The following is a 21,767-nucleotide window of genomic DNA, read 5'->3' on the forward strand; positions in this document are numbered from 1 at the left end:
CTTACAGTACTCCTGCACAGTCCAAACTGAAACTCCCATGGTTGAGCAGCCAAAATGAAGAAGTCCGATGTGCAACAGGTTGGCCAGGCCCATCCAGAATCTCAAACAGGTGTGCTAATCTTGCCCAAAGAGGTACTGCAATACATAAGTAAATTCACAAAAACAGAAAGTTTCCAAATTTCTCATTTTTCCTTCTCAGTTCAGGAGCTTTTTGCAAGGCTTGAAACCTCCAGAAGATTCCAAGGAACTTCTGCTTAAACTTTTACATTACTATACAAATGCGTATAACTACTAGAATATACATTTAACATAATCAATGTCTTTTAGCAATATTGTGCCATAGCAACATCTACTTTCCAACCAACCCTGCTTAAGGACTAACTGTATGATTAATCTTACATACAAACAATTTCCCTTCTCTTTCTGAAATGAAAGGACCTCTCCCTTTTACCTGAAATAGATAAGCAAGTTCATAAAAACAGAAGGTTTCCAAATCTCCTTTCCTTTTCAATTCAGGAGCTTTCTACACTACCTATTAAGAAAGGGGAGGGAAGATCATATACTCTTTAGTTGCCAGTTCAGGGAGCCTACATAGTTAATTCACTCCATAAGCTTAAATAAATAAATGAATAAATGAATGAATGAATGAATGAATGAATAAAATCAGCTACCAATAATACTGGCAGAAATGGTGGGGGTTACATGTACCCCCCCCGCCCCCCCCCCACACACTCAGGTATCAACATCAGACTGTCAACATATGCAAAGTCAAAACAAATATTATCAAAATACACCTTCTTTGCCATCTATCCCAAAGCAAGCGTTCATACTTTCCCTCCTGCCCCAACTACTAAAATTTATCTCATGCACACAATGCTGACCTATAACATTTTGTTGTCCAAAGCAGAGCATTAAATACAGCCCCTTTCCCTACTTTTTCTCTTCTTTAAGAAATTAAATTCACACCCCCAATATCTGTCTTCTTTGAAATATCTTCTCCAGTGATGACCCCAAGGGGTAGTGAGTGCTCGCCACAAAATATATCCCACCCCCTCTTTTACTTTCCCATCCACCAGACTGGAACTTTACAGCAAAGTATCGGACAATACAATCATAATATATTATGGTCCTATCACTTAAATGAATTATGTTAAAAAGCCTCTATTGTTCAAAGAAGCCTCTATTGTTCAAAGAAGTCCTCTACCCCAGAACAAGCAGCTAAAGCCAATGCAGTCCGGTGGGTTGGAAACTCCTCCAGCCTCCCAGGAGCCAGGCCAATCCATTAGCTTCTTTCCTAGCCAAGAACTGGACTGGGCAAGCCCATAGCCTGATTCAGGCATTAGGCTGCATGAGTGTACAGATGTCTGGTCTTGTGGTAGCAGGTCTTGTGGTAACAAGCATGACCTGTCCCCTTAGCTAAGCAGGGACAACCCTGGTTGCATATGAATGGGAGGCTTGATGTGTGAGCACTCTAAGATATTCCCCTTAGGGGATGGAGCCGCTCTGGGAAGAGCAGAAGGTTTCAAGTTTCCTCCCTGGCATCTCCAAGATAGGGCTGAGAGAGAGATTCCTGCCTGCAACCTTGGACGAGCCGCTGCCAGTCTGTGTAGACAATACTGAGCTAGATGGACCTATGGTCTGACTCAGTATATGGCAGCTTCCTATCTTCCTATACATGTATTTGTGTGAATGACTGTTCATGGGTTCATTTTAAAAGTGAAACTAGATACAGGCCCTTCAAATACATGGTACAAATAGGAAGTGTACTTCTGAACCTGCGTTCAACATAACATGTGAATGGTTGTACCTGTGTACAGATCTGTACCTGTGTACTCCGTACACTTGTATGAGTATTGAACATAATGTGTGGAAAGTCTCATGGGTGCAGGGGAGTGCAGGGTAATCTCCTCTGCAGATTTCAGCTGGCCTGATGCTTACCTCTCTCCCATCCTACATGCCACATTGTCTTGGAAAGGAAAAGAACCTATTCTGGAAAGTGGACTGGAAAGTTTGGCTTAATCCAAAAAGATTTCTAAGAGTATGCCAATGCATCTTCTGAATAAGTTTGAAAATGTCAAGCAAGGTTCTTTAATAAGGTAAATAAATCGACAGCAATAATTATTTCCTGTTTACTAAAATCCTCGGTCCCCTAGTAATGCTGTTTGCCACCCCTTGCTCCTCCAAACTAGTTGTTCTGGAGTTGTTCTTCTCCTCCTCCCTTGAGTTTGTGTTAGGAAGAGAAGAGGGAAAGCAGCATGGCACCACTGGAGTGAAAGTTTGATTGACTGATTGATTGTTACATTTTTCAACCACCTTTCATTAAAACAATCTCAAGGCAGTTTACCAAACGTTTGAAACAACAGGAAATTATAAAACGATTGCACAATAAATGTATTAAATAGGAATATAAAAATACAAATCCAATTAAAAGTTTTTTAAAAACATACCCAATAAGACCATAACATACAGAGCAGCAACAACAAAAACAACACTCATATAAAAGCCTGCATGAAATGCCAATTTTGCCTTCTTTCATCTGCAGGCCACCAGGGCGTATCTAGGGTAGGCAGGCAGGGCACGTGCCCCGGGAGCCACTTGAAGGGGGGCGCCATTTTTAAAAATTAAAAAAAAATGGCCACCAAAAACAAAATGGCCACCACACATGCCCAAATGGCCTCTGTGAGGCCATGCCAGGCCTCGCAGAGGCCATTTGAGCATGCACAGTGGCCATTTTGTTTTCAGTGGCCATTTTTTAAAAACAAAAATTATTTTTAAAAATGGTCACTGCACATGCTCAAATGGTCCCTGGGAGGCCCTAGAGGACAGTGTGGGGAGGGGAAACCTTTTCAGACCCCCCACATATGGCTTTTAGGAAGCCCCCCAAAGGGGCTACAGGTAATTTTTTTTAAAAAATAAAAAATTAATATGTCACAGTACACATATTTAGTTTGGCACTATGTACAGAGAATCAGGGCTTGTGAATACTGAGCTGAAGCTTATGAGCTAGGATTGTATTCATTTGCTCTTACTTTGCTTCTTGTGTTTTAATAATATGGCTATTAATGGTGAGTTTGTCTTTGAATCAGTGTGAAATCCTTAGTATTAAGGCCCCCTGGGAGTTTGTTACTCTCTCTCATTTTAACTGTCTTGAAATACTAGAATATATTCCAAGCAGTGACACAGTTTACTCTGCATATCCTTTAATTATTTTCAGAGTATCTGGGAAAAGCCAAATTCTCCATTTATTTTTAAAACGTATGTAATAGTGATGCTACAATGCATAGTAGAGAATTAGACAGGCACTTCTGTTTAGTTTTCCAAGTACACCTCCACATAGTATTTGGGGTATTGGGGTATTTCATGAGCTCCAGCATACTGAAATTTGTAGTTTTCCAGCATTTTTGGTCTGGCTACATCCACTGCTAAATATTTTTTTAAATATTAAAAGATTAACGAGCTTGACTGTATTTTTCAGCTGATAATATGGTAAAGTTATCTGAAAGATGGGTGTCAGATGTTTGGACAGTAGGGATGGGCCTGGACCGGTCCGGACCTGGGTGGTTCGGATTGTGGGTGAGGGGTGGCTTTAAGAGCGGCGGGAGGGTTTACTTACCCCTCCCGCCACTTTCCGCTGTGGCGCCGTAATTAGTAGAGTAATTGGGGCAGCAGGATACCTCCCTGCTGCCCCTTCCCCGCTGCGGCTCTGCAAAGCTCCCAGTAATGCTTTGTGTGCGCGCACGTCAGTGATGTGAAGCGCGCGCACAACGTGCGTGTGCGCAAAGCATTACTGGGAGCTTTGCAGAGCCGCAGTGGGGAAGGGGCGGCAGGGAGGTATCCTTCCGCCCCAATTACTCTACTAATTACGGTGCCACAGCGGAAAGCGGCGGGAGGGGTAAGTAAACCCTCCCGCCGCTCTTAAAGCAACCCCCCACCCCAGTGCCAGACCACAGTGTGGCGGTTCCATGCATACCCCTATTGGACAGGGGGCGCAATTTCAGTGCTTGCCCTAGGCGCTGTTTTCCCTAGATACGCCTCTGCGGCCAACCATAGGATGGTGCCTGGGATACTGCTCTACCATCCCTAAGAACTGGCCCACAATTTGCTGCCTGAAGTGCCCCACATTAGGCTGTTTCATGGTAGGGCAGGCCCTGCCACCACCACTGACGTCTGAAATGACACCTCAGACGGAGAGCTGGTCTTGTGGTAGCAAGCATGACTTGTCCCCTTAGCTAAGCAGGGTCTGACCTGGTTGCATATGAAAGGGAGACTAGAAGTGTGAGCACTGGAAGATATTCCCCTCAGGGGATGGAGCCCCTCTGGGAAGAACATCTAGGTTCCAAGTTCCTTCCCTGGCAGCATATCCAAGATAGGGCTAAGAGAGATTCCTGCCTGCTGCCCATCTGTGGAGAGAATACTGAGCTAGATATTTATTTATTTATTTATTTATTTATTAATTATTGAAAAATGTTATAAATGTATTAAAAAATTTATACTGCCCTTCCAAAAGGCGGTTTACATTAAAACACCATTAAAATCAATTGACAATTAAAACAAAAATTATAAACTGCATAAAATAATAGTTAACAATTAAAACATCATAAAACACCAATTAAATAGCCAAAACAATTTAAAAACAAGTTTTAAAAAGCTGAGAAAGCTTGGTTGAAGAGATGTGTTTTCAGAAGTTTCTTAAAAATTGCCAGAGATGGGGAGGCTCGTATCTTAGTAGGGAGTGCATTCCACAATCTTGGGGCAGCAGCTGAGAAAGCCCATCTCTGTGTAGCCACCAAACATGTTGGCGGCAGCTGGAGACGGACCTCCCGCTCTTCCTCCAAGGAGCCCAGAGCGGTGTACTACATGTTGTGAGTTTCTCCTCACAACAACCCTGTGAAGTAGGTTAGGATGAGAGAGAAGTGACTGGCCCAGAGTCACCCAATAAGTATCACGGCTGAATGGGGATTTGAACTTGGGTCTCCCTGGTCCTAGTCTAGCACTCCACTACACCATGCTGGCTCTCTCTATAGACCAATGGTCTGACTCAGTATATGGCAGCTTCCTATGTTCTTCCTATGTTCCTATGTAGATTTCCTTGTTAGTGTGAGTGTGTGTGGAGGGCTAAATTTCAAGCAATGGCAAAATATTTTATTTCTGGCTACCAGCAGCATGTTTCAGATAGGGTTGTGGTTGTGAATGTGGTGGTGGGTGTTAAAGCAAGGAAAATATATGTTGTACAGGATGAACTTTAATGATATAACATTTTGGGGCTTGTGGGCACATCAATGCCATAAAAAAAATCCAATGCCATAAAAAAAATCCAATGGAAAAAAAATCCAAGCCAAATTTGGAAGAAAAATACCTTTTGGGAGTTATTGGTGGCCCTTTGAGGAGGCTGAAGAGAGGGACATTCATGGCACTTAGGTTCTGTAGCTACTGAGTGACTTTCACAAGGACATTGTTGGCCATTTTGGAAAGTACCCCATTTAAGCCACTGCATGCACGTGAAAGCAAGTCTTCCAGTGGATTTGCAAACTTTCATATGCATAACATCTACTGGAAATATACCACTGATAGCAGGAAGTGAAATGTTTTTGTGCTAAGCCCCCATACTATGGGACTGCTCCTTTCCCACATTTCTTATGCATATGCTTCTACTATTTTCCCCTTTGCTATTTTAGAAGGTGCTTATCTGCTTCACTGAAAGTAAACAATAACCAGGTGAAGTTTGTGTGTGTGTGTGTGTGTGTGTGTGTGTGTGTACACGCGCGCCTGGGTGATTCTTTCACTTTATCTGAAGCCTGAATGTGGAGGGCTAGTGAGTTATAGCCCTGCTTGAGGGATTCTTCTGAAATATAATGAACTGTGTCATATAATTCACTAGAAATTGCCAAGAAGTTATCACCTGTTACTGCTGATGACCAGGGAAAAAAAGGTGGTTGGGGAGGTTTGGAGAAAGAGAGAGGGAGAAAAGCTTAAATCAGCAAATTGAGGTTAATGTACCTGTAACTTTATTCCAATTTCTCTGGTTGGGCTGTAGAACGATTATGTTTTCATGAGGTTTTTCCGTCAAAAAGTTTTTAAAACCTTCTTCCATTTTCCACTTCTGGAATGTATGATCGTCACACCGAGAAATCCATCTGTTCTGAGCAGAAACGGCGATGCTTTATCAAATGAGAGGTGCTGGGGCTCAATCCTGGTGATAGACACATTATCTGAGTGGGTTGCTCTGCCCTCTAATCCTAACATGGGCATTGTTGCTCTAAAGTGAGGGAAAGACATTCTGTACCTGCTCCGTGGTACTCTTCTCTGCTTGGGCACATAGGTTCAAACACATTTGATGCATATAAGGCAGGTCATACTGTCTACTCAGTTTCATTTTCCAGGGGGGTGGATACAAGTAAGGCTCAGCTACAAGCTCTCAGTTTGAATTTGGAGGGAGGTCAGGAGGCAAATGGGCAAAACTGCCTCTGCTCACTTTTTTCTCCTCTTCCAGTTTCACAGGGTGGGTTCACATGACACAGAGAACCAGTGGAGCAGCTGAACCATCCGTTCCTAAAGCGTGTGCAGGAGCCTGTCAGGAAGGAGATGCCAACATTGGGTGTGTTGTCCAAGAACACAGATTGATTGATTGATTGATTACATTTTTATACCACCCTATCCATCCAAAGGCTTGGCAGTGTCGAAATATCCCACCTTTCCTGCAATCCTGAACCAGACATAGCTGCTGGAGCAAGAGAAAGGTGGAGTTCCACTGGATCGGAACACCCTCATGGATCCAGTTTTCAGGTAGGCCGTGCTCAAGCTGCCTCTCCTTGAGCATCTGCCTACCCTTTTCATTCCAGTGGAAGTAGGCTACTATCTTGCAGAACTTCTACACAAGAGCAGCTATGGCAGCAGCAGGCTGGTGCTCAGCACCTCCAGCAGGGATGCCTCGCCTGGCCTTAGCTCCAGAAAGGCCAAGCGTATCCTGCACAACCAGGTTCAGAGTGTATGCCACACAATGGATGGAAAAGAGCTGAAGCCACTTGTAAACTATGTATAACGATGTAAATGTCGGTCACCATGAGCCCCCAGAAAAGGTGTGGCTGACTGGACAGCCATCCCCTCACCTGGTGCTCCATGGCCGCCAACAGTTCATCTGCCATGTGGTCAGTATCCAGCGCCTCCACATGCAACAACAGCCCACCTGTGCTTTGTTGGCTGGGAGGGGCTGGCCATGCCACCAGCAGCAGATGTCCCCTCACTTTCCTCCCCCCACCAGTGTATTGTGAGGGGCAGGAAAGCAGCATTTTCCCCACTGCGGCCAATCCACAGATCAGCAGTGAAGTGCACCCTGGTGTCAGGTGCTGCTGTGCACAGCAGCCCCGACATGGCCTCCCTGCATAACCAGTACAGGGAGGGCACCACCCACCTGATGAAGGTGGTTTGTGAGGGGATTTTATAGTCAGGGGCAAGCAGTAGGAGCAGCCACTGGAAGCTGGCATTCTCCACCACCTGGAATGGCTGGTTGTCCAAAGCTATCATCTCAGCAATGGCCTGGCTAATGAAATGAGGCTCCGGCTGACCAGAGAGCTTGCCCACTGACTGTACCCTATGCAGACAACTTCGCCTGCTTGGGAGCAGGAGCAGCTGTCTTGCTGCCATTAGTCAAGGGCACACCAGGCCTATTGTTGCCAGCAGGAGCAGGGACCCCTGGGTGATGCCGTCGCAGGTACAACAGCATCCTCGACATCATAAGACACTTAGGGTCCTCACCCCTGATGACCTGTGCCCTGCAGTGGATGAAGACAGCATAGGTTGGGTTACCATGGTGGAGCTCAAAGTGGTCCTACACCATGCTGCCTTTGGAGGCAATCTGGCACCATTTCAGTGGTGGTGGTACTGGGGCTGCTGGTTCCTTCTGGGGGCCGCCACCGCCACCACCCTCAGTCCAGGGCTGAGAAGGTCCAGGAACAGGAAGTGGAGTGACTTCCTCTTGCTCCGCCTCGGTCTCAGACCCAGGGGGTTGCACTGCTAAAGGGGACTGGGGAGGATGGTGAAAGTGACCTGACTAGGCTAGTAGCAGCTGACACAATCGCCTCCTCCATTGCCACAGGAACACCTTCTTCTCCGTCAGGAGAGGACATCTCCCCTAATTCTACCTCAGCTGCCACTGGCGGCTGCAGCTGTGATGAAGACCACCCTCCTCTCGAAAGGATAGCCTGCATGCAGTGGGGATGACTCGGGGAGTAGGCCCCTCTTTCCGCTGCCCATGACCAGCATCACCCCTCTCTCTCCTTGCCAGTCTGCTCCTGGCTCTGCCTTGCACCCTCCTGGACATCTTGGGTTTTTGTTTTGTTTTTTTAAATTCAAGCCCTAACTCTGATGTTGGGGAAGTTCCTTCAAGGCAGCTATTTAAAAAGGGGTGTGGGGTCAGAGGTGGTCTATTTATCCTGTGTGTGCCACACACAGTGCTATCTATAGCACTGTATTGCACACACAGAAGCTAGAAAAATTAAATCTCCCCCAAATAAATAAGCAGGCTTTATGCGGGGGTGGCTTTTTTGGAGTGGAGCGAGCAACAATGTGGTAAGTCAAAGGGAAGGGAAGGGAAAGGGGATTACTGTGGCCTCTCTCCTAACCCACACCTTCTGCCCTACAGTCCTTCGTACCTAGCTGGTACCTAATCCCTTCTCCAAACTAGGTCCTATTTAAAGAAATCTAACATGACCATTGTTGGGGGGCTTACCTTCCAGCGACCAGCATCTTCTGCTGAAGTCTGGCCAGGTGTCACACTCTGAGGCATTTGGGCCGGGCAGACACTCTGGGACACAACAACTGGGGGTAGGGCAGGTGGGTCTCAAAAAAGAAAAAGGCACACTGCAGCAGCAAAGGTGGTACAGCCTGGGGATGCAATTGAAAAAAGAAAAAGAATAAAGCCTCAGTGCAGCATCCCAGTTAGTAAAGCCATTGAGGGTGGATACAAGAAGAACAAATCCACACTGGGACGGCGGGGAGGGGTGGGAATCCACAGCAGACCCAGTTAAAGCCACTGAGGCTAGTGGTACAATTAAAAACAAATAGGGGGGGGAAAGTAGTTGCCACTGCAAAGAAAAACAGAAGAGGGACAGATAAGCCACAGGCACTCTCTGTCTCTCTCTCCACACATAGACCTCAGTCCACTCTGTGCTGCTGATCCTTTCTCCTCTGTGAGGCACACTTCAAGAGAGAGCTCTCTGGCTTCCCACTCTCTTAAATACATTTGAAAATCCCTCCTTTGGCTCCCCTCCCTCTCCCTCCCTCCAGCCAATGGCACAGTTGCCTATGACAACGCTTGAATTGGATAACAAGCCAATTAGCAAGGGGAAAACAGGCCTCCAAAATGGCACTCAAAACGTTTCGAGTCAAAACAGGTTCTTTGGTTTTTAGCTCGAAACAGGCCCTTTATACTAAGGGTAATTTGTTCCAAGCACAAAACACTCAAAATGGCCCATTTCAAGCTTGAACTGTTTTGCATATCCCTACCTTACAGAGGTAGTCAGAGGTGCAGCTAGGTAAATTTGGACCCTGGGCCTGATGAGCATATGCCCCCCCCCCTTGCAAAATAAGCATCCTTTCTGTATATATACATTTCACCACAAACCCACGGGTCTGGGTCAGAGTTCATCTGGGGGAAGGCAAAAAATAAAATAAAAAATACACAACCCCAAAGGATCCATAGATCTTCTTGATCATTAACTTGGCAAAGAGGCACCTTTTAACATGGTGATTCTCTTTATTTAGCAGGGGGAGAGTAACTGGCCCTATCCACCCTCAGCACAGTGCCTCCAGTGACTGTTGCTGGGGTCTATCTTGTGTTTCTTTTTCAATTGTGAGCCCTTTGGGGACAGGGATCCAACTTATTTATTTATTATTTCTCTGTGTAAACCGCCGTGAGCCATTTTTGGAAGGGCGGCATAGAAATCGAATAAATAAATAAATAAATAAATAAATAAATAAATAAATTCACAACAAATCCACAGATCTGGGCCAGAGTGCATTTGCCAAAAACAAACAAACAAAAACTATGCAACCCCAATGGATTTACATACCTTCTTGACCATTCACAAACTAACTGGGACACAACATGTGGCCCTTGCTCCGCAGTTCAAACACAAAATTGACTTGGACATAGAGTGCATTCATAAGGGGGCGGGGGGAATTCAAATCACAACACATTAGGTGCACACAAAGCAGTAGGGAAAAAATTCATTTAAAAAATCACAAGATCGACCAATTTCCTTGAAATAAAAAATCAGTGTCCTGCCATCTTGGACTTCATGTGTGCCCAGTTTCATAACTCTAAGCCCAGCCATTATGGAAATGTAAAGGGTTGGGCAAAGGGGGTGGGGGCATGTTCCACTTTTTTTATGAAGGCTAAGGGCAGATTCCTTCACATGGAGGTGGAATGATGGTCTGGGGTGGGGAGCTTCAGTTTCAGAAGCTTTTGTAATTTTCTGCCATGAAACAATCCACTTATAGAACTGAGTTTTTAGATGGTTAGGGTTAACCCTAACCCAAAGGTTAACCCTAACCCAAAACATCAAAATCAAAAGATTGACTGATCCACTTCAAAATCAATATACAGAGTCCTACCAACCTTTCCTACACCTGAGACCAATTTCAGACCTCTAAACCAAGTCATTCTGAAAATATAAAAGGGGGTTAAAGCGGGGGGTGCTGTTTACCCCTTTTAATGAAAGCAATTGGGGTGGAGTGATGGTCTGGGGGGCAGGGGGCGGGGCTTCAGTTCCAGAAGTTTTTGTAATTTTCTGCCATGGAACAATAGAATTTTTTGATGTTTTCTTTTTAAAGAAACAAAGATTCATTAAAAATCAATAAATTGACCAATCCTCTTCAAAACCAATACACAGAGTTCTGATAACCTGTCCTACATCTGTGCCAAATGTCAGAACTCTAGGCCAAGCTGTTCCAGAAATATAAAAGGGACCCTCTTTCCCCTTGGGTAAAATCATGGGACCCTCTAGGAGAGTGGGCACACAGACCTGGACCCCCAGGTCTGTTATTAATGGCACCCCTGCAGATAGTACATTCTTCCTAATGCCTGACCTACATCTGCTTTCTTTGTAATTCCTACCCATTGGTTTTAGTCCTGCCTTCAGGTATGCAGACAAAAGGTATGTCTCATTCTCTATGTGACAGTTCTTCAGATATTTGAAGACAACTAGCAGCATATAAAGTAGGGATATATGAAGTTATTCTGAAAAATGTCCCTAGTCTCCCTGAAACTCTTGTGGCTTCCACATCATTCCTTAGATTTCTCACCTGAGGAGGAACATCCAAGGACTATTTGTTACTGAGAAAATGAATCTGTTTCTGCTTTGCTCTAGTTCAGACTTTGGGGGAATAGACCTTGCTTATCTGAATGCTTTCCTTACAGAATTCCACAAATCCCGCCTCCACCCACCCCACTAAATAAACTCAGCATGTCTGTGCTGCCTCAACAGCACCATGTGTCTGGTATGTATGCAAGTAGCAAGTTCTGTTGCCAGATTTGGCTTTTTTAAAGCCAAATTTTGGGTTACGGCCCATTTGACTCACGAGTATACCCCTTAGGTTCTGGCCACCCTGCTTGAAGCCAGTTTAATATTGTTAGACTTCCTGTTGGTGTATGTCACTGTAGAATAGCAATCTAGTCTATGTTGTCAGATGGACCAGAAGCATGCTGATCACATAAGCAGAGAACAGCTAGTACAGCCCATTTCGAATCAATGTATCGGGAACGGCTGAGTAGGGCTGTCTCAGCCTGAGAGTCAATGGAGCACTGGCTCCTCCTTTGCTTGGGCCTTGGGCCTTCTCCCTGCTGGTCCTACCAGTAGCAGAAAAGGGCCCTCTCTGGGAAGGAGGGAAAGAGGCCTTCAATTCTCACCCGAACCCGGCTGAAGACCATGGTCTTTTTACCTAATGGGTTTCATATCCAAGTATCACCAATTTGAATGAACAAATTATGAGGAAACAGCGCCTGTGATGTGTGAGTTATACTTTGCGTATCAGACAGTAAAATTCATTTATTGCTAACTTGTTTCTTTTTAGATTGTGAGCCCTTTGGGGACAGGGATCCATCTTATTTATTTGTTATTTCTCTATGTAAAATGCCCTGAGCCATTTTTGGAAGGGCAGTATAGAAATAGAATGAATGAATGAATGAATACTAAACTTATCCTTCTTGGATGTTATCTCGTTTGAGTAAACTGCATGGAATCATCTAATGTTCAGAACAATGTCAGAGAAAAGGCCAGGCCAGAATCCTTTCCCCTGACATGCTAGTTTTCTAGATGGAGGGATATTTTTTATTTTATTTTATTGTGGGAGGTATGGAAGAGCACCTGTAATCTGCAGTGGTGTAGACCAGACACAGGCTTATCACCACAGTGAGAACTGGGCCCAAGTTTGAACTGGTACAGAGCAGAAACAGGGCCCACCCCCTCCTCCAGAAGTACCTGAGAGTAGGGATGGGCCTGGACCGGTCCGGAGGCCATTAAAATAGCCTCCGGACCGGTCCGGACCTGGGCGGTCTGGTTCGGGTGGGGGGGTCCCTTTAAGAGTGGTGGGAGGGTTTACTTACCCCTCCCGCCGCTTTCCCGCTCTGGCGCCCATAATCCGTAGAGTAATTGGGGCTGCAGGACACCTCCCTGCTGCCCCTTCCCCGACGTTACTTGAAATCCCAGGAGTCCTTGGCGCGCACGCGCATGTCACAGAGACGAGCGCACGTCTCTGTGATGTGCGCGCGTGCGCCAAGGACTCCTGGGATTTCAAGCAACATCGGGTAAGGGGCGGCAGGGAGGTGTCCTGCAGCCCCAATTACTCTATGGATTACGGGCGCCAGAGCGGGAAAGCGGCTAGAGGGGTAAGTAAACTCTCCTGCCACTCTTAAAGGGACCCCCCCACCCCAGTGCCGGACCGCAGTTGGCGGTTCCGTGCACACCCCTACCTGAGAGGACACTGCCGGATGATGTACCATTGCTCCGCTAGTGGCTTCTGCACCCACCTGTGGCCACTGGGAGCAATGCTGGCACTGGGGAAGGGGCTCTTACTCAGGGGGTGGAACTGAAACCAGGGTGGATTTGATTTAAATCAAATCAATTTAAATCACGATTTAAATCACTAGTCAGTAAGACTAGATTTAAATTATGGTTTTTTACATAAAGACTCGTTCTTGCTGGTATAATCTTGCTATTTACAACTAGATGAAGGTTTCATTTTTGGTCCTCTTCCAGATAGAAAAATTGCCCAAAATAATCTTACAGGAACCTCTGGAAGAGCATGACATTGTGAATGGATTAATGGAATTCATTTACCAAAAAATTTAAACATTGCATATTTACAGCCTCATGCTACATAATTAAAAAACTGATCATTATGTCATGATGAATGCCTTTGGACTATAATGTATCTTAAACAGAAAACGATCTTTAGATAGATTTTTCTCTCAAAACATTTTATTTTTAAAATCTGATTTAAATTAAAAAATCTGATTTAAATGTTAAAAAATCAGATTATTTCTATTTTTAAAAAACCATTGATTTTTATCCACCCTGGCTGAAACTCAGTGGGAGACATGGGCGTCCACAAGAATTTTTCCAGGTGGGAGCAAAGTATATGCATGCATGCATGCATGGATATGTGCCTGCCTACATGCATACATACATGCATACCTACATGCAAACAGAAATCTAATCCAGCCATGAATTGGAAGGACTACCCCCTTGTTCCTCCTACAGTTGCCCATGGTGATGGAGCACTTGCTTTGCATGCAGAAAGTCCAAGGTTCAACCCCTGGCAGGTCCAGGTAGGGCTGGGAAAGACTCCTGCCTGAAACCCTGGCAAGCCTCTGCCAGTCAGTGCAGACATACTGAGCTAGATAGACCAATAGTCTGGCTCGATATCTGGCAACTTGATACAGGCAAAAAGCACTTTGGGCTCAGCTCTAGGGCACAGTGTACACGACTCCTGCAAGTTAGTCTTCATAGCTCCTCTATGTGGAAAATTTTTCATCTGGTCTGCCAAGGCAATCATAAGGCTTGCCTTTTCTATCAACATTAAATTCATGGTGGCCCCTATTGTATCTGTTAATCCAAGTTAGCGCTTTTAATTATGAACATTAATTATGAACACTCCCCGCCAGTTATACGGATGGTGCAAAGCCGTCTAATGGTGCAGCAGAGAAATGACTTGACTAGCAAGCCAGAAGGCATCATTTCATACTGCATGCAAAATGGCAATGGTAAACCCCTCCTGTATCCTACCAAAGACAACCACAGGGCTCTGTGGTTGCCAGGCGTCAGACACCGACTTGCCGGCACACTTTACTTTATTGTATTGTAGGCTAATACATTTTAAACTGGGCAAGTGTCTGAGTCTTGGGGAGGCGAGAGAGACCCAAATGGGGCTGCAGCTTCTGCCAAACTAGCACTTCATGATTGCAAGGACCCAGCTAATAACACTTTTATATTAAGGAAGTTATAATTTGCTAGCGGGGCCCTTGACAGCTGCCTGTGGAATAAGACAATATGCTTTTCCCCTCCCTACTGGGCCTACTCATAATTCCCTGGTAACTTTATTGAAAATGTGCATGGGCTACAAAACTAAAGATTAACTGTCCAGGGACCTGCTTCCTGGAGCTTATTTGAAGATTAAATCAAATGGCAGGCAATATATATTTGGTAATTCAGCATTGTTACAGAATTTCCCCCATCTTGTGGCAAGTGTAATAGAAGATTCTGACACTCAACAGCAGTAAAAGACGGGTTTTTTCCCCTTTGCACTTTAACAAATGTGATACAGTTTTGTTCTCCCAGTGAAATTGGAGTTAAAAATTTATTTCTTCATGACAGCAGATCAAAAGCTTTTTTATTTTGAGAACAAATTGCAAAGTGGCTTTAATTGCAAAAGATTTGGGTGGGGTTTCCTTTTTAAATGGTTCCAGTCCTTTCTGATAAATTATATGCCCAGTATCAGCTCAGGGTAAACACCAACATAACACCAGGTTGTGTGTGTGTTATGTCTTTGAAGTTCCTTTAAGTTGGCTTTCCTAAAAAGCCAATCAAAATTAAAATGTGTGTGTGTGTACAGTCATACCTCACCAACTGCAAAGGTTTCTGTTCCGGGAAAACCTCGCTGTTGATGAATTCATAGTTGGTGAGCCATTGAAAAGCACTGGAACTGGGGTTAGGGGAACTGCAGCCATGAAAAGACCTAAAAATAAAGAAAATATGCAACAAAAAATCTCCAAAAATCACTCAGAATCCCTTGAAATTACCAAAAGTCACCAAGAGGAGTGAGGGGGAATGCCCCCAAATCATTCACGTACCCCCAAATCACCCTGACCTCCTGGATTACCCCTGAACTCCCCAAATCACCCCAGAACCCCCATCACCCCAGAACCTCTGAAAACTGTGAACTCCCCCCACTCACAAATCACAAAAAATCTTGCCGAGCTGTGGATCCTCGGGTCACGGTTGGTGAGACCTGTCATAATTTCCCAGTTGTGGATACCCAAAACCATGATTGGGAAAACTGCAGTTGTGTGTGTGTATACACCTACACACACCACAATATGAAAATCACAAGCAATCATATAGCAGCCGACTCAGTCCATAAAACAGTAGAAGATAGGATTACAGTCAGTCTCAATATAAAAGTATTGACCAGATTCTTAAAAAAAAAAAAAGCTGGTAGTGAGCCAGTCTAATGGACTTCCCTTGAGAGAACATTCCATAAGTCCCTAATACAGTAAAGGCCCCAATCCCTAGTGACCGTTTAGGTTCAGGCTGTGGCAGTGAAAAGGTTCTCATGAGTTGAAATGTGGGAGAAAGCTTCCTGTATCCTAGCCCTTGTGGTCCGTGTGTGTGTGTGTGTGTGAGAGAGAGAGAGAGAGAGAGAGATCTTTTAGTCCAAAAATGGTCCTTTAGGATGCCTTTAAGGTGGCCATAGATCAACAGTAGAGAACATATTTTGCTTGACTAAGGTAGAGGAGAGATCTCAAAGGTGTACAGGAAAAGGTTTCTTGATCTATTAAATTCCATATGCTATTTCTCAGAGGCAACTAGTTTAGCTCTTTCAAAACATAACAATCAAAACTCTCTTTCACACACTGTCATAGAGAATATTGGAGATAATAAACTGTCCTTTATGTAGCTCTGAGGTCTCTCCTCTTCTTTCTTGTGTTTGGTGCCTTCTCTTAATGCTTCTCTTGTATGAAGAAGGTCCCAGGTTGAATTGACAGAATTTCCAGTTTAAAACCTCAGGTGGTGGAACTGGGGAAAGCCTATGCCTTTCCTGAGATGCTGGAAATCGGTTCACTGTCAGTGTAGATGGGCTAGATGTGCCAGTGGGTTGTAGTTTCATATGTTTCCCCCCAGAAAAAGAAATGTGGACATCCACACTTTAAATACATGCCGTTTAGACTGGATCTCAATAAACAGATCTCTGATCAAGAAGTTAGAATGAGACGGATGGAGATGTTATGCATTTTTTTAAAAGCCCCTGTATTTAGAAAGCACGTTCAAAGACACTGAAGCGCGATTTGTCCTAGTAGCCGACATCTGAAGAACAAGTGACATGCGTACACAAAATCTATAATGGTGATGTATTTAATTACAGAGTTGATTGAAATTGACAGCTTTAGTGACCTGTGTGTGCACTTGCTGTGATTGATGGATGCTTCAAATCTGGTTACTCTTGAACCAAATCGCATATTGTTCAATAATATCATCCCATCAAACTGCAAACTACATTTTCACATGCGGAGGGAGACATGGCAGAATTAAAATCAGGTGAAGATGAGTTAAGTTTAAATATTTATGTAATGACTAAAAATGTGATAGTTTTAATATAATCCGAATGCAGGACAAAGAAAATTCGATATTGCTCAGGCCAGCTCTGTTCTTTAAGGAGCACCCATTTATTTCCATAAGAGATAAGACCTCAGAACACAAGGCACCAAGTAAGATGAGGTCTAGTCACCTCTGAATGTACATCAGTAATTCATATTAACTTTAGGGCTGCTCCAAATATCCTCAGGTTTCGATGTTTGGGCTGAAAATAGCAATTTCAAGGTGGGGATGGAAATATTTTCTGGAAAACATGTTGACTGTTAAGATGCTTTTTCTGCCCTATCCCATTTGGTGCCAGTTTTTCCCAGCTGCTGCTGCTTCATTCCTGTTTTTGGAATAGTTACAAATGCAATGCAAACTCATCATGGATCGTATAGTGGACAGGATGATATCCAGAAATTATGCAACCAGTTATATTTGACAATATGATGATGTCATGCCAGTGAAGTCCATTGAGAGTGGGGGCAATGCTTTCTGGATTGGTCAAATCCAGGAATTCCAGCCAATTAGGGATCACGTAATGAACAGAAGAACGTTACTATGTGATGCAGCCAATCAGATTTGGCTCCATAATGACATCACTGAGAGATGTGAGATCAATGGAGACAATGTAAATTGAAAAATGAATATTTTCAAATGTAGTGCTCCCAACAAAAATGGCCAAAAAGGATGAGTTTTGGTGAGTGCTTTGATTACTTGGGCCTGATCCAGCAGGGCTGTTCTTATCTTCTTATGTACTAGCTTTAGTTCATCTCTAATCAATATCTTGATTAAAATCATGGGGGAAATAGAGGTACCCCACACAACAATTCCGCTGTCAAAGCTGTGAAATCATTTAATTCAAACAGAAATATGGAACCTCAAAAACAGATGTTTGTTGAACACTGCATCCAGTCAGAGTCCGTTGAACACTTACTGCACCCACACCACTGAAGATACAAGGCTTAAATTGGAGGAAAGGGCCACAACTTTATATAACTAACAGCCACATCAAACAACAACAAAAGGATTGGCTCTCCACCCCACTACAGTGTGGGAACTAGGAAGCATCATTCGCCCCCTGCAACCTGCACAGCCTTTAAGGTTGGTGATATCCCTCCTGGCTAGAGAAAACCCCATCCAGATCTCCTGAAGCCATTAAGCATCTAACAACTGACCAAGGACCCCTCCTTGTGCCAAATGCATGCCTTACGGTGCTCACCAATACACTGTCTTAAATTCCCAAATTCTGCATTTGTGTCCAGGAAATGAACCTAACTATGGAAAAGAGTGCAAGGTTGGCAAAAGGGACCCTCCTTCCCCCCCGCATCACTTGCCAATCCCATGAATGCCCAAACATTCCTACCTGGCCCCCAAAGGGCAACACTATGTATGTTCTGTGCCTTGCTTGAAGGGTTCTATGGGAAGGGTTGCCTCTCAAATGCCGAATGAAGAACCTGGGCAAGTGAGAGTCAAAATGGCTCTTAAACTCCACCCACTCAGGCCCCCAGCCATTAGCTTTCACTGAGTGCCTCATGATTCATTAAGAAGCTAGGATGGGGCAGAGAAATCACACCCAGGTTAAATTAAGAGGGTTCAACAAAATTTAAGAGGGTTCAACAAAACTAGTTAGGTGTGACTGTCTTCATTTTCCAGCTTTGGTAATTCAGCACACACTGTGGTGTTTTTGGTTAATCCATTCCTTGATCCAGGCCAGCTTTTGAATGGGGCTTTAGTGACTTGTTTTCCACTCCTGTAGTAGGTGGGGGCTAACAAACAGCCAGCAGCAAGAACACGAAAAAGCAGACTGCTTTTTCTGTATATACTATTTCATTAAACTATTATATTCCTAATTCCACTCCACAGCTTTTTCCTTGCATACCACAACTCTTTCCCTTGGTTTCTACACACATCACATAACGTCTAATTCCCATCGCAAGGGTCCACTGTGAACTTCTGGGTCTATGTTTGGTTCTAATCAATGTTCACTACAAAGACGAAAACCTGTGTCTGTCATGTTCTGCCTCTTCTCTTCAGATTTCATTGCAAATTCTCAGGGCTAGCAGAAACACAGTTTACCGCAAAAAAACAAACAAACAAACAAAAAAAACCTGATCATTAATAAGCTCTGTTTGCACCAACACAGTTCTCTTATACTAATGTTCATTCTGACAATAGTGTATTATTCCCACTTATCAGTGTAACGATTCTGGTTTTCTGGTATTTTCCTCCAAGTTCACTTCACTTTGGAGGGGGTGGAGTGTGACTATCCCATAATCCCTTGCTTGAAAGATCACAATACTCTGTCAAGTGATTACGTTACTTTCTCTCCAGTTTAAAAGATGCAGTTAAGTAAAAGTTCTTCCAAAATTGGCTGCTTCCATTTTCTTCTGATTTTGGTTGTCATCAAGAGAGACAGACCTTGATTGCAGGGGTAATGAAATAGAAAGGCAAAGTGAGGGATAGAAGAATGCAATAGATGTTACGCTGTATTCAACTGATTGTATACTGTTTATTGAACACGTTGAATGCATTGTAAGAAAACAATACAAATAGGATTGAGGTGGGGAAGAGTGACCTAATTTCCACAAATTTCTGCTCAGCATTTGGAACGTTTCCACCATTTTTGTAAAGGTAGTGAAGTCTATCATGTCTGTTGACTGTGCATAATTATTCTATGGAATTCTCTGCCATAGGATTTTGTGATGGCCACTGGCTTGGATGGCTTTAAAAGGGGATTAGACAAATTCTTGGACAAGTCTATCAAGCCTTGATGGCAGTATGCTTAGACAAATTCTTGGAGAACCAATCAATCAGTGGCTACTAGACTTGATGGCTATGTGTTACCTCCAGGTTCAGGAACAGGATGCCTCTGAATGTCTGTTGCGAGGGGCGGGTGACAGTGGGGGGCATGCCTTCACCTCTTGCTTGTGAGCTTCCCAGAGACATCTGGTGGGCCACCGTGGAAAACAGGATGCTGGAATGGCTGGGCCTTGGGCCTGATCCAGCAAGGTCCTTCTCATTCATTCATTCCTTTGATTTCTAAACCGCCCTTCCAAAATTGGCTCAGGGTGGTTTACACATAGAAATAACAAACAAATGAATAAGATGGATCCCTGTGCCCAAAGGGTTCACAATCTTAAAAGAAACATAAGGTAGACACCAGCAACAGTCAGTGGAGGTTCTGGTAACAGTCACTGGATAGTGCCAGTTACTCTCCCCCTGCTAAATAAAGAGAATCACAACATTAAAAGGTGCCTCTTTGCCAAGTGAGAATAGCAGGGGTATTGCTAACTCTTATGTTGTTCTGATGCAGTGATAACATAACTTCAGGAGCAGAGGAAGATACCAGGGCTACAAACCATTCATTCATTCAGTTTATATACCACAATTTATATACTCGCTCAAGGCGGTTTACATTAAAATAAAAAACACATATAAAACAATAAAAAACATTTAAACCAGATTAAAATTAAAATTAAAACAAGATATCAGGCTAAAAGGATTATTATTTTAAGGCTCTCCTGAAGGCCTCCAAGGAAGAGAATCGTATCCACAGGGAGTGCATCCCACAACTTAGGGGCGACAATTGAGAAGACCCAACCCCAGGTTGCCACTAGATGAACCGGTGGTACCCGAAGATGGACCCCTCCTGATGATCTTAATGAGCAGTGGGGATCTTGTAGAGAAAGGCGCTCTCTCAGGTAAACCGGGCCAAAGCTATTCAGGGCTTTAAAGGGGGGAGGGAGGGAGGGAGGGAGGGGGAGAGCTTCTTTTCAGCCTTTTTTTTTTTTTTTAAAGAAAGAGGCACCAGGTGTCAGGAAATTTGCTGTGCATGTGCGAGGAGGCAATTTGAAGGGAGAGCCTGGTGTTTCCCCACTAGAACACCATTTTTTTGGTGTGCAAAACCAGTGGTGTTTGAGTGAAAAGAACATGGGCTATCTCTTTAAATGGCCTCCCTCTGCATGGGAAGAGGCCATTTAAAGGGATAGCCCAGTGTGAGCAACTGGCAGGCCATGGGGAGGGCTGGCAGGTCAGGTTGCCACCTCCCTGCTACTGTGCACTCTGCAGTTACCACTCCCAGGAGCAATTCAAAGGTTCCTCCACACCTTTTGTTTTTAAAAGCAGTGCCTGGTGGGCTGTAGGGGGATGGCGGGTCAGGTTGCTGCCTCCCCACCTACACCCCGCTATGGGCTCTGCACAGCAAAGGTAATTTCCCAGCACCCTGGCGCCTCTTTCTTTAAAAAAAAAAAAAGGCTGAAAGGAGGCTCTCCTCCCCCATACAGGTCAAATCAATTAGGATTAGATTAGAGTAAAAGTAAAAAAAAAAAAAAAAAACCAGTAGCAGGGAGGTGGCAACCTGACCTGCCAGCCCTCCCCATGGCCTGCCAGCTGCTCACACTGGGCTATCCCTTTAAATGGCCTCTTCCCATGCAGAGGGAGGCCATTTAAAGAGATAGCCCATGTTCTTTTCACTCAAACACCACTGGTTTTGCACACCAAAAAAATGGTGTTCTAGTGGGGAAACACCAGGCTCTCCCTTCAAATTGCCTCCTCGCACATGCACAGCAAATTTCCTGACACCTGGTGCCTCTTTCTTTTAAAAAAAAAAAAAGGCTGAAAAGAAGCTCCCCCCCTCCCTCCCCCCTTTAAAGCCCTGAATAGCTTTCGCCCGGTTTACCTGAGAGAGCGCCTTTCTCTACAAGATCCCCACTGCTCATTAAGATCATCAGGAGGGGTCCATCTTCGGGTACCACCGGTTCATCTAGTGGCAACCTGGGGTTGGGTCTTCTCAATTGTCACCCCTAAGTTGTGGGATGCACTCCCTGTGGATACGATTCTCTTCCTTGGAGGCCTTCAGGAGAGCCTTAGGGAAGGGCCAAACTGGCTTGAGTGCCCGCATTCAAACCAGTTCAG

At 44.4% G+C, this 21,767-nt stretch overlaps 2 long non-coding RNA genes across 2 annotated transcripts in view; one reads left to right on the forward strand and one right to left on the reverse strand.

The window, feature by feature from the left end:
* Window positions 1-270: 270 nt before the first annotated feature.
* LOC128327789 (uncharacterized) lies at window positions 271-8,900 on the reverse strand. The gene is made up of 3 exons (XR_008308786.1): window positions 8,726-8,900; window positions 5,998-6,568; window positions 271-532 (listed from the first exon to the last, which is right to left on the reverse strand). It is a non-coding gene; the product is annotated as an uncharacterized LOC128327789 (long non-coding RNA).
* A 2,894-nt stretch (window positions 8,901-11,794) lies between these two features.
* LOC128327791 (uncharacterized) overlaps window positions 11,795-21,767 on the forward strand; it is a 44,164-nt gene continuing 34,191 nt past the window's right edge. Inside the window, exon 1 of the long non-coding RNA XR_008308788.1 lies at window positions 11,795-12,007. This is a non-coding gene — a long non-coding RNA (uncharacterized LOC128327791). The remainder of the gene's footprint in view (window positions 12,008-21,767) is intronic.

Source organism: Hemicordylus capensis, chromosome 5 (genome assembly GCF_027244095.1).
Source record: "Hemicordylus capensis ecotype Gifberg chromosome 5, rHemCap1.1.pri, whole genome shotgun sequence".
NCBI lineage: Eukaryota > Metazoa > Chordata > Lepidosauria > Squamata > Cordylidae > Hemicordylus > Hemicordylus capensis.